Here is a 9588-nt window from a genome sequence, read left to right as displayed (position 1 = left end):
CCCCAGTCACAACTTTGGACACCCCCACCCCCACCCCCGCCCCTTCTTTAAGCCACTGTAGTCCATTTGGTCCTCAAAACACTTGGTTTAGCAATAAAGCCTCTTCTGTTGTAAAAGAAGTCAAGTGTGAGAGGGATGATTTCTGCTGTTCTGCGTTGAGGGGGCAGAAGATTAGGTAGAATATCGGGCAATACTTCTGGTCCTTTAAATTTAAGTACCACACAGTCGCCTTCAAATCTTTTAGGGCTACTGCCTATCCATTTCACTCTTCTGGCAGTTAGTAATTCCTCTGAGAGTTTATGTTTACCCCCGTGGGTGATGTACATGTTATTAGTTAGCCAGTATAGAGCTTTACTTAAGAGTGATTGGGGGACTCTGTCTGGCCAAGCTTCAGAGTTGGTACATTAGCTAGGACTAGGATCAGTGGGGATGCTTCTACAATTAACTCCATTGGGCCTGGTTACAGAAAAGAATATTCCCTAGGCCCGTTGGTTATCAGCGGATCTGGTGTACGATTTGTGGAAAAGTAAATTTTGCCATGTTCTGTGTCCCTACGCCTCATCCATCATATGTTATGTGTGCATGACCAATATGCATATGTTATTCCCCATGTCTGATTAATGACGCAATTACAGTTGTGTCCACCTCTGGTATGTTAGTTCCCAGTCCTCGTGAATACTACGAATATCAGGCCTATGTAAAGTAATGTTGCCACGTTTCCCAGTGTGCACGTTATTCCATTATAAAATCCCCGTTTCCAGGCCTCAAAAGGGCCCGGACCACAGATTCAGCTTCTGTCTCCTGAAAGCCTCGCTGAGGAGCGATACAGCCCCCACCTGTATCCTCGACCCTTCACTTACTTCCTGCCTCGCAGTGCCCGGTGCAGCTTGGCTCTGCCTCTGAGTCTGCCAAAAGTATGTTATAGTTCCAGCTATCAGTTCAGTCCTCCTCCTCTGCATTCCTAAGCTACTGAACTGCATCAATAGTTTCCGTCATTGTCTAGCCTTCTCGTCTCCACGTTAGAGAAATACTGTATTTAATGGTCATTTAATATTCCTCATCACGCACTTCATGTAGAATAATGCATGGTCCAGTCTTAGAATCAAGTTAGCTTTTCCCCTCATGACTTCTAGTTTATATCAACATGTTCCCTAAACATCAGATACCAGATAGGGTTTAGGTACATGTCGCTCCGACCCTCCAGACTCTAGTCTCTGCTCCTAACACAGAGTTCGTAGCCCCCAGCTTCTCCTAGTAACACGTCATTGCCAGTTTTCGCGCACCATTAGGTTAGAGGTCCCGGCTCCTTAGGTAGCCCCCTCCTATGTTTCCGCCCATTCATGACATATTCTGTTACGTTTGCACCACATGTCTATGTATACGCCCAGTTACACCTCTTTTTACTGTTATCTTTCGCGACTGCTACGCGTCACGCCTTCTGCTCCACCCACTGCTACGCCTACTGCAATGTAATGCTATGTGTTCGCGCTATGTATATATGCCTGTGTTTTGTTATTGAATGTTAGCGCGCTCATCCCAGACCTAGCCCCAGCAGCTGCTGGGCCTCTTTTCCCCTGTTGGGCCCCAGTTGTCCTGCTGGGCCCTGTCATTCTGTTCCTATGCAGGTTGTCCTGATCCTGTCCTTATGCTGTAATAAACCTGCAGAAACTCCTACTACCTCGAATCTTGACTCTTATTTTATTGAGCTATCTGTTATGCTATAAGTCTAGTCAAAAATAGGGTATTATTTATTTATTTACCACATAATGGCGCCCGAATAGGGACTTGCCCTTTCCCCACGCGTCGGTGAAGCCACGCCGACCCCCTGACCCTCTGCAGTCGTGACGGAACTCTTCTGCGCAGTGGCAGATATTTCTGCTCAAGTATCCCTCAGGCCCACGGAGGAGACGGAGGAGGCGGTCCAGCATCCGAACGAGACGGTGGAGGAACGCGGCGAGTCCCGACCAGAGCCCAAGCCGAGAGTCCAAGGTCCGAGGTATCCGGAGGCCCACCTGTAACTGAAGTCCGAAGTCCGAAGTTCGTCGTCCGTCGTCCAGTCCAGTCCGAGGCCTTCCGTTCCGTGCTGCCCGGTGAGTACCATTGCTGGGGTAGTATCTAGACAGGGTCAGTCTAAATTGACTCCTGGTCCGTGGGTTGGTGGTACCCAAGCCCACCAACGAAGTGTTCACCTAGGTGGATACGGGTCTTGATGCGTTCCTTTATGGGACCGGTATGTTCCGTACTGTTACAGCAGTGCATTCAGTAACTCTAGTCTGTTCCGTTCTCGAGAATTCTGTTCTGTTTCTGTTTTCAGTATTTTCAGGTAGTATTCTGTTCGAACTGTTATTGTTATGATATTGTTTAATGTGTTTCCAATGTCGTGGTATGCCTGAATTGTTTTCCCAATTGTTATTGTTTTTCGTGTATTGTATTGTGTTCCGATTCAAGTTTAGAATGACGCTCTTTTCCAAGTTACGTCAGTTAAAAACTAGAAAGGGTTTATTAGAGGAAGCAGTTCCTGTCCCACCTAGGGACAGTCCAGGTCACTTTATGTATCAGAAACATGGCATAAGCGCCATATTGTATCTAGATTTATGGGTAGAGTATACCAAACAGTTAGAAGAAAAGTATAGATGGCCCGTATCGGGTACATGGGATGCCGAATGTATCATGCGAGTAGAAGAAGCATTATGGAAAAAGAAAGCCAGACAGTCACAGAAAGATGCCATCGAGTTATGGCGTAAGGAAGCTCATAGAAGAACCGAGAAGGAAGTCAGAAAGTCAGAGTTAAGTAGAGAATCCCAAGAACGAGCCCAAGAAAGAGAATTGATCGAGATAGGTGAACAAGTCAAAGCCGAACAGTCAGACAGACAGAGGCATGCCCTTATTAAGGGTATGTATCCTCTTCTTGCCGAAGGTTTGCCAAAAGCGACCCCAGAGGCATCCAGTAATTTCCCGCCACCATTAGTTTCGACCAAGCTACGTCACAAACCGACCGCAGCTGATATTTTTATTTCGTCCTATCTGGACGACACAGTCCCCGAATATGCAAATCCTGTTCGCGCTCCGCCAGTCCCTGTAAATCAGGCACTTCCCGCTCCTCCAGACACCGGAGTACCTGTTACGGTACCCCCGGTCCAGCCTACAGTTCCATTTCCCACTCTGCCAGGACGTAGAGCCTCAGTAGACGACTCTAGTCTAGGGGCCGCAGGAGGAGCTACTCCTCAAACCCCGCCGCCACACAAGCGTTTATCAGCACTCGAATTACATGCTCAAGCATCACAGCGTACTCCTAAAAGTAATAAGTCTGTTACAGAAATCAGGCAAGCCCTTAACGAATGTGTCTATGATCCAGTTCCAGGCGAATATACTATGGTTTTATATTCCTTACGTGTAAGGAGGGTGACCGAGTATCTAGTCACCTTACCGAATATGAAAGAAGACCTAGACAGAATATATCGTTTCATCCGTACAGGGGATGATCCAGAAAGTATTGGCGAGATTATGTCTCAAAGGAAAGCCGAGATTCAGCTCATGATATTAAAGTTCCTGATCAATTGTCTAATAAGAGAACAAGATTACCCGTCTAAAGATCCCGCCGAAATGAGAATCCTGACAAGGTGGAGTGATAATATAGCCGAGGGTAAGCACAAGACCGTCAGTGCCATGGAGAGTATGTACAAGAAAATTCGTAAAGAAATAATAAGGTTACACGACCAGCGTAAAGCAGCACAAGTAAGCGAGAAAGAAAGTATCTCTGATCCTGAAGAGGAAGACGAGAATCCCGCCAGAATAGCGTATGTAGGAAAATCCAGATTTCCAGATCGCCATTTACGCCTAGAATCCAAGTCTATTTTTCATCTAGCACCAGAACAAGGTTCTCTAGAACAAGTATTTCAAGCTACCGATCACATTCTGAAATCACGAATCGGTTACAGTGAATTAAGTACCATACATGAACAAGAACTAGCCCGATCAGCAGTCCGATGGATTACTGATTCTACCACTTTTCCAGACGAAATAGTGGCACAAATGTTTCTGAAACTGCCCCCAGCCGAGCAACGACTGGTGGGTATGTATATGATCCAGTACCTCATTACTCTGTATGAGGGTCAACATTCTGATCCAGGCCCGTTGTATGATATCCTGAACGAGTTACTCCAGTATAAATGGAGAGGTCTAGGTACCGATTTAATAAGTGTCATTCTAGAACAGCGCCACAAATATAGAACGTTTTTTAACCCGCATTTTGTTCATGTTTCACCCCCAGAAAGTAAACCATTCTACATAGACAGACAGAATCCGTTACGAGAAGTCCACCCAGTCCAAGGGGCGGGTGGCGTAATGCAACGAGTGTTTGTATACACTCCAATATCAAAGATGGAACTTCTTGAAATGAAGAAATTAATTCCCTGTCATGACAAAGATCCAGCAGGGTTCCATAGAGAATTAAAAGACATGCTCCGTATGGGAGAATACACTTACCCAGACATCATTAAAATGTTAAAGGTCCTGTTACCCGCAGGGGTGTATGAAAAGTTAAAGGAAAAGGAATGGGAGGTGGGAGAAAAAAAGATCGATTGGGCAGCTCTAGAAGCTGAAGACAAGGCACGAGTACCAGGTACCGGTCTCGGAGATAAATGTAAAGAATTACCAGAATTATTGATTCAAGTTTTACCCAGATTATTGACAACTAGGAAAGAAGACTGGGATGCAATCTCAGCCTGTAAGCAGAAACAAGACGAGGATATTAGTGATTTTTATTCTAGATTTGAGAAATGTTTCAGTATTAATAGTGGTCTTAAGACAAGTAGTGAGTCATACCCTCATCTTTTCGTCACCAAATTAGTCGAGAATTCAAGTCCACAAATTAAAAATCGAGTCTTGAAAGTCGAAAGCACCTGGCAAGCAAATACTCCGTCCCAGATGCTCCAGATGCTCCAGTACCACCAGAATAGAATCAGGGAAGAGCAAGAACACGAAAGAAAACGTATGAAAGACACGAAAATGAAAGTGCTAGTTGCACAATCTGTTCCTCAAGACAGTCAGAAGAGGGGTCCAAATCAAGCCAATCAAGCCAGTCATCCTGCAGCTCCCGTTAAAGGGAACTGCAATTATTGTAAACAGCCAGGTCATTTTATAAACGAGTGTGCAGTTCTGAAACACAACATAGCTACTGGTAAGACTAAAGAAAGACCACGTCCGCCTAGACAAGAACAAGTTTCACAGATTCCTCAGCTACAGAATGCACAACAGACAGTTACAGTACCGCAGCCTATTGCTGCAACACAGCATGTTACATCGCAGATGTACCAGTATGCACAGTCTGAGTATCCAGAGTACCAGTCATATTCATGAAACAGCCTAGAGAGGGAGGTAGGCTTGCCTCTCATCGAGATTCCTGTAGATCAAGAAGGTCCCTATGTTCACAGTCAAGTATTAGGGAAAGACAGAAAGTTTTTGATCGATACAGGGGCAAGTAGGACCACAATTAGTCATGCCGAAGTTCCAGGGGCTCCGCTCTCAGGCTCAAGAAATGTTTCCCTTGGATTTTCAGGAAAACCAATAGTTAACGAGATATCAAAGCCAGTCACTCTAGAAGTAGGTCCATTGTCCCGTACTACTGATCTGTTACTTACTAAGTCATGTCCAGAAAATCTATTAGGCATTAAGACACTGAAAGAGTTAGGTGCAGTTATTTGCTGTTCCCCAGAGGGAATACGTCTGTTCCTACGTGACTTTAAGGGTCACTATGTATTACGAGATTTTGATTCAAGATTGTCTAATGTTCCGCAGCACTTATGGGCGCAAGGTCCAACTGATGTAGGTTACATGCAAATCACACCCCATCGTGTGACTCTCAAGCCAGGTGTAGTGTTACCCCGAATCAGACAGTACAGATTGCCACCTGAGGCTGTAGCAGCCTTATCCAAAATTATTGACGAGCTCATGGCTCAAGGAGTAGTTGTAGAAACTGACTCCAATGTATGTAATTCTCCGATCATTCCAGTCATGAAACGTACTGATCCAAATGCACCCCCAGTATATCGATTAGTGATTGATTTACGAGAGCTTAACAAATGTATTATTCCTCAGTACCCAGTTGTCCCAGATATTTCTTCCCTGTTAACAGCCATTGATTCCGAAGCCACGTTTTTCACTGTCATTGACCTCAAGAATGCATTTTTTAGAGTTCCAATTCATCCAGATAGCCAGTTTCTTTTCGGATTTTGTTTAAATGGAAGGAGCTATATGTTTACACGCGCTCCTCAAGGTTTCACAGAAAGCCCTAGTATTTATAGTCAAGCACTTAAGAGACAACTAGACAACATTCACATGCCAACTGACACTGCCCTGCTCCAGTATGTTGATGATCTACTGATCACAGCCCGTTCTGAGCGTGCTTGCGAGCGAGCGTCACTTACAGTTTTGTATTTCCTTGCCGAGATGGGGCACAAGGTGTCACCTTCGAAGCTTCAATTCTGTGTCCAGCAAGTGGTATACTTAGGACACTTGCTGTCCAAGAGGGGTAGGCAGTTGACACCAGACCGTATCCAGTTAATAGCGAGTCTTCCCCAGCCCAGAACCCAGAAGGAGGTACGTGCCTTTATCGGCCTTACTTCTTATTGTAGACAATGGATTCCCCAGTATGCATTTCTAGCCAAGCCACTGATACAGTTAACGACACAGGAGGCAGCCGTATCGACTGTCCTCCCTTGGACATCTGACCATACACTTAGTTTTAACGAGTTAAAGAAAGCCCTATGTCAAGCTCCAGTTCTAGCTACACCGAACTACAGTAAGCCTTTTACACTTTTTGTTACTGAACGCGAAGGTACAGCATTGTCTGTTCTCACACAAGATCAAGCAGGTCAATACAAGCCCTGTGCTTATTTTTCGAGCACATTAGATCCAGTCGCCCAGGCGTTACCTGCGTGCCTCAAGTCAGTTGCAGCCACAGCACTAGCTATCAGACAAAGTGATTCTATAGTTTTAGGACATTCCCTGACAGTACAAGTCCCACATTCAGTAGAAGTTCTTTTAAACCGAACACAAACTCAGCACTTGACAATTGCACGTTTAACAGGTTATGAATTGACACTGTTCCAGCCACACATAGAAATCAGACGCTGCAACGTTCTGAATCCTGCTACACTGTTACCATCAGTTAGTTCGAATCCAGACCCACATGACTGTGTGGAAGTAGTTAACATTACGACAAAGCCAAGACAAGACCTGACAGACATTCCGTTATCAGATCCCGACCTGACACTTTATGTGGATGGTTCATGTATGAGAACTAGTACAGGAGAACTAGTCGCCGCGTATGCAGTGACTACTGACACCGAAGTTATTGAAACACACCGTATTGACACCCTGTCCGCTCAAGCAGCAGAGCTAGTCGCTCTGACACAAGCCTGTATACATGCCAAGAACCTGAAGGTTAATGTTTACACAGATTCACGTTACGCATTCGGAGTTGTACACGACTTCGGAGTGCTCTGGCAGGAGAGAGGTTTCATGACTTCTCATGGAACCAAGATTCAGCATGGTCTCCTTATTCAAGCCCTGTTAGATGCCATACATTTACCGACATCTATTGCTATCATGAAATGTAAAGCACATACGAAAGTTACTGACATTATTTCCCAAGGTAATGATCTAGCAGACCGCACAGCCAAGCTTACAGCACAGACTCCAGACATTCCAGTAAACATGACACATACTCCAGATCCGATTACATGCATGACAGTTAAGGACCCTACTCAAGATGTCATAGATATCCAGTTACATGCTACCCCCGAAGAAATCAAGAAATGGTCTGAACAAGGAGGGGTCCAGACAGATCAAGGATGGTTAACGAAGGGTAGAGCCACATGGTTTCTCCCCGATTCTATGGTTCAAGTCATTATCAATACCGCACATAGTCCAGCACATTTAGGAGAAAAAGCTATGTTAGACAGTATCCAGAACATTTGGTTTAACAAGCATTTACGAGCTGCAGCCAAGCAGAAAGTCTGTACCTGTATGATATGTTGTCAGTTTAATCCAGGTAAAAGTGTCCCGGTGGAACAAGGTGGTTTCCAGCCCCCTGACCACCCTTTTGAGGTCCTCCAGATGGATTATATTCAGATGGAGCGATGTCGAGGTTTCAAGTATGTCCTTGTAGTTGTATGCGCTTTGTCCAGGTGGACAGAAGCATATCCAGTCCCAGATTACACAGCCGCGACCACTGCCAAGCAGTTGGTTCGTGAATTTTTCCCTAGATATGGACTCCCTAGAGTCGTATATTCTGATAACGGCCAGCCATTCTCATCTGAACTCATGAAACACGTTTCCCTTTTGTTAGGGTACCAGTGGAAGTTTCATTGTGTACGCCATCCTGAAGCAGCCGGTCTCGTAGAGAGACATAATCAGACTCTGAAAATCCGCATTGCAAAAGTCTGTAAAGACAAAGGTGTGGACTGGTTAATAGCTCTGCCAGTCGCTTTGTTTTATATGCGCATGGTCGCACATTCCAGATCAGGTCTGTCCCCGTATGAGGTCGTATTCGGCCGCCCCCCTAACATGTGGGGTACTCCTAGACCCCGAAGTATTACCGATGTTTCATGTAATATGCTGACAGATTACCTAGCTTCCTTGATGTCTGCCCTCAACTCATGTCGTTCACAGGTTGCCGCCGCATTTCCAGACAATACTGAGGTGGCACCGCACGAGATCGTTCCAGGCTCCCTTGTGATGGTCCGGAATTTCGACAGATCAAGTCCGCTGGAACCACGTTGGAAGGAGCCACGTCAGGTCCTCTTGACCACCCGAACTGCCGTCAAGTTGGAAGGCAGGAAGGGGTGGGTCCACCTTTCTCATGTAAAACTTTTCAATGGATTGAAATCAGTCTCCAAAAACATTTCCAAGGATTGCCAGGATTCGAAGGACTGCCAAAACATTGTCTTAAAGGACTGTCCCGCACAAGACATTATTACAACCCCTCCCTTGTTAGAGAAAACTCCGCAACAGGAGTATAAGCTCAAATTAAGGTCTAGTAAAATAAGTCAGTCAGTTTGATTGTATAAGTCCTCCCCTAGGTGAAACGGTTAGATTGTTTCTGACATGTATAAAATAGACCCCCATAGTGAGAGAGTCAGTATAAACGCAAACCGATGTATTATTTTTCTGAGTTTCGTATTATTCATCAGCATAATGATTTCCTGCACTAGCTACGCATTTTTCCTGTATTTACCAGTTCCTCATGTAAATATGTCTGCCAATGCTACAGTAGAGCACACGTTTAGTGATCTGCCTCCTCACGAATATTCTTACCGCCTCGCTATGCGCAACAACACATTTATCCGTATGTTACATTACTCACACCAGACCAGCAATGTCACAAATTGTTGGGTGTGTGGTCGACTCCCCCCTTTCCAGACACCCAAGGGAGTTCTGCCACTTTTTCCTTATCCATTCTCACATAATGGTTCGTGTGGAGCATGGTCCACGCTAACGTCATCTTCAACAGATATGTCTTTTCTTAACAGTACATGTTTTCCAGACAAGCAAGGTTTTCCCCACAGAACAGGTTTAGATCTAGAA

The sequence above is a fragment of the Lissotriton helveticus genome, chromosome 11 (assembly GCF_964261635.1).
Source record: "Lissotriton helveticus chromosome 11, aLisHel1.1, whole genome shotgun sequence".
Taxonomy (NCBI): domain Eukaryota; kingdom Metazoa; phylum Chordata; class Amphibia; order Caudata; family Salamandridae; genus Lissotriton; species Lissotriton helveticus.
The sequence above is the reverse complement of the archived record's forward strand: the minus strand, read 5'-3'. Positions refer to the sequence as shown.